At 41.4% G+C, this 12,040-nt stretch overlaps 1 protein-coding gene across 1 annotated transcript in view; it reads left to right on the top strand.

Annotated features, from left to right (window-relative positions):
* The first annotated feature begins 5,673 nt into the window (after positions 1-5,673).
* Positions 5,674-12,040, top strand: part of EXD2 (exonuclease 3'-5' domain containing 2) — a 50,994-nt gene continuing 44,627 nt past the window's right edge. Inside the window, exon 1 of the mRNA XM_010359729.2 lies at positions 5,674-5,858. The gene's annotated coding sequence lies outside the window, so the exon portion shown is untranslated. The remainder of the gene's footprint in view (positions 5,859-12,040) is intronic.

Here is a 12,040-nt window from a genome sequence, read left to right as displayed (position 1 = left end):
GACTTTGAACCAACTGTTCAATTTAAGCCCCCATTTTATCCCTGCTTCTGGGGGTACCTGGTGCTGCCAATTCTTGAACCTTTGGTGGTTTTCTGGGGCAAATCTGGCTTGCTTTTGGCCATCCCCTTTGATAGAGAGCAAGTCTGCTAATTCAGTTCGCACTATCCTCCTGCTTTCCAGCTTCCAAAATGGTAATAATTTGATCTCCTCTACTGTTCTCTGACAGACGGATTATATAAACAGACAGTAGCCAGACCATATATGACAACAGAACTCTGACCCACAACCTCTGCAATCGGCCAGCCTGGGCAGGGCTTGGTCAATGAGTCAGCTGCCCTATATTTTGCCCCTATTTTCAACACAGGACCAACTAGAGAAAGCCAAACCATTACACAAGAAGCCCAGCTTCTAGTTAGCCCACCTGCAGTTTCCCCATGACAGTGACCTCCAGTCAGAGCATACCGAAGCCTTCCCCTTTTTTCACTACAGCATAAAGTGTTTCCACTCCCTGCCTGCCTTCAAGTCTCACCAAAGTATGGTGGTATGTTGGCGGACTCCCAGTGACGGCAGCCTCGGCATAAATATCCTCTCTTCTTATCTGAGTGATTTTCATCATTTTCCTTATCTTTTTGATTTTGAAGTTTTATGTTAAAGTGTTTTTTTAAACCATTGTTCTAGAGGGATTTTAGAAGGAGGTGGGTTGTGTATGGTTCAATTCTATCGGCTTTAACTGGAGATCTCTTTCTTTGTTCTTTCCTCTGTGACTAGATGTCAGCTGTCCATCCTCTACCCTCCCCCGGCAGCAGGCCCAGAATTCACCTTTGCATTTTCCTCTTGCAAACGTGGTTGCAAAATCCAATATGTATTTAAATTCCTCCAAAGAATCCGCTGGATCAAAAGGATTACAGAATGACATAGACTTTGCTGAACCTTACCTGTGGAAGATAGAAGATGAAGTTATATAACATTCACAATTTAAGCTATTTAACATTCACAAACCCCACCCCGCCCAGCCTGTCCCCTTTTTAGAAACATTACCAAAAATTCCATACAAAAACTTTTGCTTATAACTAGCCAGAACTTAGTCACATGGCCACACCTACTCCTAATGAAGACAGAAAATTGTATTTTGTAAATGCAATTGTTTAATTCCTCCAACTAAGTGGAAAGGGAGAATGGATAATAGGTGGGCAACTAGCACTTCTGGCCACAGTTCCTTATGAATTTTCTGCATATGATGTCCCATGAATCCCTAGCCCAGTGCTTGACATTAAGTTGTCCTTGGAATGGATAAACAAATGAATAAAACATTTTAGATAGTTCACACAATAACTTTTTTTCAAAAAAAAATTAATTGACTTTATTTCTAGAGCAGTTTTAGGTTTACAGAAAATTTGAGGCTGGGTGCAGTGGCTCACGCCTGTAATCTCAGCACTTTGGGAGGCCGAGGCGAGTGGATCACGAATCAGAAGATCAAGACCATCCTGACTAACGTGGTGAAACACCGTCTCTACTAAAAACACAAAAAACTAGCCGGGCGTAGTGGCGGGCGCCTGTAGTCCCAGCTACTTGGGAGGCTGAGGCAGGAGAATGACGTGAACTCGCGAGCCGGAGCTTGCAGTGAGCCCAGATCTGCCACTGCACTCCAGCCTGGGCGACAGAGCGAGACTCCGTCTCAAAAAAAAAAAAAAAAAAAAAAAAAAATTGAACAGAATGTGCAGAGAGCTCCCATATACCTCTCTTCACCACATGCAGTTTCATTTATTATTGACATATTGCATGGGTATTATATATTTGCTACAAAATGATACATTATTAGCCAAAGTTTATAGTTTACATTAGAGTTCACTCATCATGTTGCACAGTTCTGTAGGTTTTGACAAATGCATAATGTCATGTATCCACCATTACTGTATCATACAGAATAGTTTCACTGGCCTAAAAATCCCCTTGCTCCAGCTATATTCTGCCTTTCCTCCTCCCCTGGAATCCCTGGCAACCATTGATCTTTTTACTACCTCTACAGCTTTGCCTTTTCCAGAATATCATATTGTAGGAACCATACAGTATGTAGCCATTTCAGACTGACCTCTTTCACTTAGCAATATACATTTAAGGTTTCTCCGTATTATTTTTTTTGTGGCTTGATAACTTACTTCTTTTTAGTTCTGAATAATATTCCATTGTAAGGATGTACCAGTTTGGTTATTCTTTTACCTACTGAAAGACATCTTGGTTGTTTCCAGCTTATAAATAAACCTGCTGTCAACATGCATGTGCAAGTTTATGTGTGGTCCTAAGTTTTCAACTCATTTTGGTAAATACCCAAAGGTGTGACTGCTGGATTGCATGCTGAGACTATCTTTACCTTTATAGGAAACTACCAAACTGTCTTCAGAAGTGGCTATACCATTTTGTATTCCCAACAGTGATGAATGAGAGTTCCTGTTGCTCCACATCCTTGGCAGAATTTGGTGTTGGCAGTGTTTTGCATTTTAGCCATTCTTTAACCTCCACCCTCGAGGCTCAAGCAATCCTCCCACATCTACCTCCTGAGTAGCTGGGACCACAGGTGTGTGCCACCATGCCCAGCTAATTTTTGTATTTTGGGTAGCGATGGAGTTTTACCATGTCGCCCAGGGTGGTCTCAAACTTCTGGGCTCAAGTGATCCACATGCCTAAGCCTCCCAAAGTGCTGGGATTACCCAAATACGTGGAGTTTAAAAAATAATCTTTTCTTTTCTTTTCCTCCCCTCCCCTCCCCTTCTCCGTCTCCGTCTCCTTCTCCCTCCCTCTCTCTCTCTCTTTCTCTTTTTTGACAGAGTCTCGCTCTGTTACCCATGCTGGAATGCAGTGACATGATCTCGGCTTACTGCAACCTCCGCCTCCTAAGTTCAAGCAGTTCTCCCGCCTCAGCCTCCCAAGTAGCTGGGATTACAGGCACTGGCCACTGTGCCTGGCTAATTTTTGTATTTTTTGTAGAAACAGGGTTTCACCATGTTGGCCAGGCTGGTCTTGAACTCCTTACCTCAGGCGATCCACCTGCCTCAGCCTCCTGAAGTGCTGGGATTACAGGCATGAGACACTGCACCCAGCCTCATTATTGATTTCTAACTTAATTGCAATGTAGCTAGAGAATGTGAGCTATATGATAGCAATTTTTTACAATTTGTAAAAAGTTGCTCAATAGCCTAACATTTTTTAAAATTTTTATTTGATTTTTAAAATAGCAACCTGTTAGATAATCAATGGCCTAAATCAAAATTAATTTTCTTAAATCTTCCCTGTATATGTGAAAAGTATATTTGAGAACAATTTGTGTTCTCAAATCGTTGGGTACGTAGTTCTTTGTCTTCCTCAAGAACGGAGGGTTCAATACATAGTTCTACACATGGTCCTTAGAAAAGGTTAATTAATTATGTCAGAGACATTCCCATAATGACTGGTGATTCTTGGATGTCTTCTCATATTTAAAAGTGAGAAACTGTATTTTAAAAGCTGATTAGAAGTTCTGTATGCACAGATGAGTCTTGTTGATTGGGCCTTAATGTAGAGTGATTGCTTGTGAACCCAGACAGTTCTTTATGAAATCCTCCAAATGCCAACACTCTGCTATTCTTTTTGTTTTTATTTTTTAATTTTTGTGGGCACACAGTAGATGTATATATTTATGGGGCACATGAGATATTTTGATACAAGCATACACTGTATCTGCCATTCTAATCTAATTTCTTTTAAAATTGTATCTTTTTTTTTAGTTCGGTATTATGTCCTTTCCTGTTCTTTCTTCTTTGGGTTAACAAACTTTTCACTCCTTTACTATCATTTAAAAAAAAACTATTTTATTGAAGTATATATGAAACCAGAAAAGTGTTCACAAATATAACCTGAACACACCTGTAAAGCTGGACTCAGATTAAGAAATAGAACATTATCAGCACTTCGTGAGCCTCCTCATGTTCCCTTCCAGTTATTACTATCCTAAAATGAATCACTATATACAGTGACTTCTAACAGCAGGGATATTTGGGTAGTTTCCAGTTTGGGGCTGTTGAAAGTATGGGTATGAGCTTTTTTTATGTACATGTCCTTTTGGTGAATATATGCAGACATTTCAGTTTCATATTTATAACTAGGAGTAAAATTTTTTTTTTGTTGTTTTTGATTCTGAGACAGGGTCTAGCTCTGTCACCTATGCTGGACTGCAGTGGTGCAATCACAACTCACTGCTGTCTCAAACTCCAGGGATCAAGAGGTCCTTCTGCCTACACCTCTGGAGTAGCTGGGACTACAGGTGCGCACCATGATGCCCAGCACTTTGGGAGGCCGAGGTGGGAGGATCGCTTGAGGCCAGGAGTTCAAGACCAGCCTGGGCAACACAGTGAAAATCCCTAAAGTGCCGGGATTACACGTTGAGCCACTGTGCCCCACCTAGGGGCGAAATTGTTGGAACAAAGGCTTTTTCATGTATTCAACTTCAGCTGATACTGCCAAACAGTTAAACAAAGTGATTGCATCAATTTATGCTCCCTTCAGGAGCATATAAGAGCTGTGGTTGCTCCACAATCTTGCCAATACTTGGTCTTTTCTGTCTTTTTCATTTAGCTATATATCATTGTGGTTTTAATTTGCATTTCCTCTTTATCCTTTGTTTTTTAAGGGTTTCAAGACGGAGAGATAAAAATTCAGGGAGTTAATCACCTATAATAGCTGGAAATTTTCCCCATGGATACTCCTTCAGTGGAATTTAAAACATTTGCCCCTGTATTGAAGACAATGTAGTATAAAGGATAGGGCCACATGCTTTGCAATCAGACGTATGAGGTTTGATTCCTAACTCCGGTGCTTACTTGCTGAATTACCTTGAAGAAGTTATTTAACCTTTTTCCATTTTATGTAAAATGGCACTAATAATAGTACTGCCTCATAGGGTTGTTATGGGGATTAAAAGAGAAAAAATAAGTAAAATGCTTTGCAAAGCCCCTAGCAACAGGTGAGCACAAAGTCAACAAATGGTAGCTATTATTACACCTTATATTGGTTATTTATGCACATCTCATTTCTCCTTCTGTTTTACACATTCCATGAGAAAGGAAAAACATGCATGTAGCACACATTAACTGCCTCACATATAATTGCTAATAAAGACTAATTGGATGAACGATTTAATATATAAACAGAAGATATTGTGATTATCGCTATAAAAGATGGCATAGGTTGGGCATTCACGCCTGTAATCCCAGCACTTTGGGAGGCCGAGCTGTGAGGATCGCTTGAGCCCAGGAGTTCGAGACCAGCCTAGGGAGACAGTCGCCACCAAAAAAAAAAAAAAGGGTGCATAAAATTATTATAGTGGCTATAGGATAATGTGCACTGCTAATGAAGACTACATTATTTAAATACACTGTCTTTCCTTCTATTTACTGCTATTGTTTAACAGAAAAACAGCAGGCAGGATACGAAAGAAAATTCGATGTCCCATATTTCATTTGTGAGAGTTCAGCCAAAACCAAAACCAAAACACAAAACACAAAGCCAAAACCAAAACACAAACATACCATCCCAGAAACAAATGCGTCACTTTTCTGAAGAAGACGTTAAGCCCTTCCAATTTTAACAGATTCTTTGTTCAACAGAGGAGAGAGACTGGGTAGGCATCACCTGCCCCAGGAGCTTCCGTACAAGATGGCGTTGCCCGTTCCCACACCCCAGCTGGGATTACGTCCTCCAGGCCTGCCGCAGGAACGGAAGTGGTTACGGCCCTAGTGAATCCGGGTGGGTGCGTGCTGGCGGCCGCACAGGTTCCAGCACTTTACCGTGAGCCCGCTGCAGGTGTGCGGCCCAGTCTGAGGCAGCAGGTAAGTTAGGCTCAGAGGCCGGCGAGGCCTTGCACCGGGATTGTGCGCGGGGCAGAGGGGCTTCCAGTGCAGACCAAGAGGGGTCGTGGGGCGGGGGATATTACCGTGTACGGGGGTGACATTGCGGGGACCCCGCTGTCCCGGAGCGAGTTGGCCCTGCCCCTCTCCCCGCCCCTCAGCGTGGCCCCGTCGCCCACGGCGGGGCAGTTCAGCACCCAAGTGCGCAAGGAGGGCCTCACCCCTGCCCACGTCCTCCCACGCTCTCCTCGGGCCTCTCCTTCCGACCCCCTACCCTCTCTCTCTGGGAGCCCCTACCAGACCTTCGAGGCTGCGTGTCCCAGTCAGCTAAAAAGGAGGCCCCGCCCGCGGCACCTGGTAGCTCCTCGGGCGCTGCGAGTTCGACGCGGCCACTGCTGCTGTTTTCTCCCCTGGATGCGTGTGAGCCGCCACCCGCGCTGCCATCCCTGTCCTCCCAGACCACACCCTGCTCTGGGCCTTGCCGGGAGCCACCTCTTTCGTTTTTCATATCCCTGGGATGGATCAAAACTAAGAACCTTAATCATTATTTATGATAAAATTGATACCTGCTCCTTAAAATACAAACAAACCCATCCCTCGATAAGCTTTTGATAGGCTTTTGATATGATTCCAACATTCAAACTCCTTTATATACCCTCTCCTCAAAAACACAAAATTGAAATTATACTTTATTTTTTTAGTTCTGTTACAAGGATAGAAGGAATTGAAAGGTTTTGTTAGTCATAGGAATTAGGAAGTGCGGGTCGCGGCGCAGGGAGGAAGATGGATTAAATTTGGTAAAGTTGAGCTTGTTTTAAAAATGTACTTTTAAAATATTCTAGTTATAGTCCGTGCATAAAGTCTTGTAACAAAATTATGTAACAATTTTAAACAAGACAAATCTTTCTTAGCTTTATGTTCTCCTTGGTGGTGAGCGTGGGGAGTGTGGAATACAGATCCTCTTTGATTTTTTTTTTCCGTCTCCTCTCTTTCTTACCAGTCCCTTTCTCACAAAATAAGAACTGTTGTCAGTTTGTGTGTATTTTTCTTTGCATTTATTTGACAAGTGTGTGCACGTTATGATATATGTTTGTAAGATTTCGCCTTAAACTTTTACAAATATGTATGTTTTATGCATTACACAACTTGACGTTTTATGTTTAAAAACAGGTCTTGGAATTTTTTCTTTGTCAGTATGTAGAGATCTACCTCTTCTTTCTACTTGCTCTGTAAATTCCATAGTTATGTAAGATTCCATAGATTGTTTCCAGTTTTTCATTGTCAGACACAGTGTGGCAGAGAACATCCTTCCCACACACCTCTGTGTGCCCATGTGAGTATTTCTCAAGGATGGGTACCCGCAGGTGGAATTGCTGAGTGGGAGAGTATGGGGATTTAGGAATGCCAAACTGCTACCCACTGTGTATAATAATTTCCTCCATGCTCTCTCTCTTTTTTGGTACAGAGTCTTGCTCTGTTGCCTAGGTTTGAGTGCAGTGGCATGATCTTGGCTCACTGCAGCCTCTGCCTCCCAGGTTCAAGCGATTCTCCTGCCTCAGCCTCCTGAGTAGCTGAGATTACAGGCACCTGCTCCCACGCCCGGTTAATTTTTGTATTTTTAGTAGAGATGGGGTTTCACCATGTTGACCAGGCTGATCTCGAACTCCTGACCTCAAGTGATCCACCCGCCTCGGCCTCCCAAAGTGTTGGGATTACAGGTGTGAGACACCGTGCCCAGCCCCCCATGCTCTTTCGAACATTTAATGGTATCAATCTTTTTTATTTTTGCCAATCTGATGGATGGGAAAGTGATTCCTCATTGCTGTTTTAATTTGCATTCCCCTGATTACTGTTGAGATTGAACATCTTCATGATTGTTGGCCATTTGTATTTCCTCTTTTGAGAAACATCTCTTTCTGTTGGATCGTCTTTTCCTTACTGATTTATAGTAGTGTTTTATATGTTCTGGATTTTGCTCTTTTGTTATTTTTATATGTTTATAATATTTACTCCCTGCTTATTGCTTTTTTAAGTTGTTGCTTGTCTTTTAACTATATGGCATCTTTGTTGAAACAAAGTTTAAAATTTTAGGTTTTAATTTATCAGTCTGTTCTGTGTGTGTTTGTATTTTGTGGCTATCATTCCCAATCTGAGTGGTTCTTAAATGGCAAAGATTTTTGCTCTCAGGGTTATTTGGCAATGTCTGTAGATGTTTTTTGTTTGTTCCACTAGGATGGTGCTGCTATTGGCTATCTAGTAAGTAAAAGTGAGGGGTGCTGCTAAACATCCTGCAGCGCATGGTAAACATCCTACAGCGCATGGGAAAGCTTCCCATAACAAAGAATTTCACCAGCCAAAAATGTCAATTGTGCTGAAGTTGAAAAATCCTCCTCTACTTTTAGAGAGAGGAGGGTTTTCTCCTAAAGCTCTGTTTTCTCCTATAAGTTCTTCTTGTGGGAATAGTTTTTTTTTCTTTAATTCCTCTGGAATTGTGTGTGTATAATTGTTGTTTTCCAAACACTGTCACCTCGAATAGTCAGTCCATTCTTGAGCCATTGATCTGAAATGCCACACTATGTACTAATTTCTTTTTTTTTCTTTTTAATTTTTATTTTTAGAGATAGAGATGAGGTCTTGCTATATTGCTCAGGCTGGTCTCAAACTCCTGGCCTCAGGAGATTCTCCCACCTCAGCCTCCCAAAGTTCTGGTATTACAGACATGAGCCACCTCACCTGGCCACAAGTATTCATTTATCATACAGGGTCTGTTTCTAGACTGTCTTCTGTTCTATGGTATACTTTTCTATTTGCTGGACCAATACCACAACGTCCTATATTAAAATGTATGTTATATGTTGACATCTAATAGGGTAAATAGTCCATCATGATTATTATTTTATTGGAAGTCATATATCAGCTCGTGTCCTCTCATTTAAAAAACAATATTTTTGGTTATTATTAGTTTCTTTTCCAGATTAGTTTTAGAGTCAACTTGTCAATTTTTTTTTAAGAGTTGGGGAACTGGGCACGGTGGCTCACGCCCGTAATCCCAGCACTTTGGGTGGCTGACGCAGGTGGATCACCAGGTCAGAAGTTCGAGACCAGTCTGACCAACATGGTGAAACCCCGTCTCTACTAAAAATACAAAAATTAGCCGGGCACGGTGGCGTGCGCCTGTAATCCCAGCTACTCAGGAGGCTGAGGCAGGAAAATCACTTGAACCCAGGAGGTGGAGGTTGCAGTTAGCTGAAATTGTGCCACTGCCTTCCAGCCTGGGCAACAGAGTGAGACTCCATCTCAAAAAAAAAAAAAAAAAAGAGAGAGAGAGAGATGAGATATCACTTCGTCACCCAGCTGGAGTGCAATGGCAGCCTTGACCTCCTGGGCTCAAGTGATCCTCCTGCCTCGGCCCCCCAAGTAGCTGGGACTACAGTTGTGCACCACCACACCTGGCTAATTTTTGTATTACTTAAAGAGATGAGGTTTCACCATGTTGCCCAGGCTGGTCCTGAACTCCTGGGTTCAAGTGACACGCCCACCTTGGCCTTCCAAAATACTGGGATTACAGGCGTGAATCACCACACCTGGCCCCAAATCATTTTTTAATGGCTTTATTGAGATGTAATTCACACACCATATAATTCGTTATTCAAAGTGTACAATTTGAGGATTTTAGTATATTCATAGAGTTGTGCAAACATCACCATAGTCTAATTTTACAACATTTTTATCACCCCCAAAATAAACCCATACCCATTAGCAGTCACACCCTATCCCTGACTCCCCTAAGACCCCAGCCCTAAGCAACTACTAATATTTCTTTCTTTCTAGATCTGGGTGTTTTGTGTAAATGGAATCATACAATGTGTAGTCTTTTGTGACTGGCTGCTTTAACTTAGGATAAAGTACTCAAGATTTTTCCATGCTATAGCATGTTTCAGTATTCATTCCTTTTTATTACTGAATGAAATTTCATCCTATAGTATATTTGTTTTGTAGGGCTGTGGTCAAAGTAACACAAACTGGTGGCTTAAAACAACAGAGGTTTATTCTCTTGCGGTTAAGGAAGCTAGAAGTCCAAAATTAAGGTGTCAGCAAGGGTCATGCTCTTCCTGAAGGCTCTAGGGGAGAATCCTACCTTGCCTCTTCCTAGTTTCTGGTGGTTGTTGGCAATCCTTGACATTTCTTGGTTTGCAGTTGCATAACTCCAGTCTCTGCCTCTGTCTTCAAATGGTCACCTTCCCTGTGTGTCTGTCTGCATTATTGGATTTGCTCAATGTAAACCTGTTTCTTCTCCTCCTCCTGTAAGGACACCAGTCGTATTTGATTAAAGGCCCACACTACTTCAGTATGACTTCATGTTAACTTATTTACTTCTGCGAAGACTCTATTTCCAAATAAGGTCACATTCACAGGTATTGGAGGTTAGACCTTCAACATATCTTTTTGGGGAATATAATTCAACTCATAACATACAGATATGCTATGTTTTATTTATCTGTTCATCAACTAATTGACATTTGGGGTGTTTCCACTTTTGGGCTGTTATGAATAGCTATGGACTTTAGTACGGGCATGTGTTTTCATTTCCCTTGGATATATACCTGCCAGTGGAATTGCTAGGTCATATAACTGCCAGACTGTGTTCCAGAGCAGCTGTACTATTTGACATTCCCACCAACAATGCATGAGATTTCTAATTTCTCCACATTATTGCCAGCACTTGTCTTTTTTTTTTTTTTTTTTTTTTTTTTTTTTTGAGAGATAGGGTCTTACTCTGTTGACCAGGCTGGAGTACAATGGAGTGATCAAAGCTTCCTACAGCCTCAAACTTCTGAGCTCAAGCAATCCTCTTGCCTCAGCCTCCCAAGTGGCCTAAATCTATAGGCAGACTACCACTCCTGGCGAATTAATTTTTGTTTGTTTGTTTGTTTTTGTAAAGGCAGGGTCTCGCTCTGTTGCCCAGGCTGGTCTCAAACTCCTGGCCTCAAGTGATCCTCCCACCTTGGTCTCTCAAAGTGCTGGAATTACAGGTGTGCACCACCATACCTGGCCTTATTTGTTTTTTTTGAATAGAATCATCCTACTGGGTGTAAAGTGGTATCTGATTGTGGTTTGGATTTGCATTTTCCTAACAGCTCATGATATTGAACATCTTTTCATGTGCTTATTGGCCATTTGTATACCCTCTATTAGGAAATGTCTATTCAGTTAGCTGGACATGTCTCTTCAGTTAGCACACCTGTAGTCAAGAGGCTGAGGCAGAAGGATCACTTGAACCCAGGAGTTTGAGGCTGTTGTGAACTATGATTGCATCACTGCACTGCAGCCTGGGCAACAGAGCTAGATCTTGTCTCTAAAAAATATATTAAAAAGGAATTGAAGAACAGAAATACCTATTTAGATCCTTAGCCAGTTTTTAAATTGGTTTGTCTTTTTATTATTTGGTTGTAAGAGATTTTTATATATTCTAGATACACACTCTTCCAAGATAATATGATTTGTAAATATTTTTTCCCATTCTGTGGGTTGTCTTTTCACTTTCTCAATGGTCAATTCATTCTTTTTTTTTTATTTTTATAATTTCAACTTTTATTTTAAATTCAGGGGGTACATGTGCAGGTTTGTTACATGGTTATATTGTGTTTTGCTGGGGTTTGGGGTATGGATGAGTCCTTCACTCAGGTACTAAGCATAGGTAGATTTTCAGCCTGCAGCCCCCTTCCCTGTCTTCCCCTCCTCTCTAGTAGTCCCCAGTATCTGTTGTTGCCGTCTTTATGTCCATGTGTACTGGGTGTTTAGCTGCACTTATAAGTGAGAACACGTAGTATTTGGTTTTCTGTTCCTGTATTAATTCACTCAGGGTTGTGGCCTCCACAATCCATGATCCATGATCCACAATCCATGATCCTGATCCATGTTGCTGCATCCATTTTTCTCATCTGCACACAGTCAATTCATTCTTTAAAAAGTTTTTTTAAATGAAGTTTGTATTGAATTTACATATTATTTTGAGTATTTCTATAAAACAATCTTGTCTGCTTATCAAAAACAGGATAATTATAGTACCTCCCACATAGGGTTATTGAAAGGATTAAATGAATACTTTAACATGAGTATATATGTACATGTAAAGTACCTGGCACATGACAGCTGCTATCATA

The sequence above is a fragment of the Rhinopithecus roxellana genome, chromosome 5 (genome assembly GCF_007565055.1).
Source record: "Rhinopithecus roxellana isolate Shanxi Qingling chromosome 5, ASM756505v1, whole genome shotgun sequence".
In the NCBI taxonomy this organism is placed as follows: Eukaryota; Metazoa; Chordata; class Mammalia; order Primates; family Cercopithecidae; genus Rhinopithecus; species Rhinopithecus roxellana.
The sequence above is the reverse complement of the archived record's forward strand: the minus strand, read 5'-3'. Positions and strand labels throughout refer to the sequence as shown.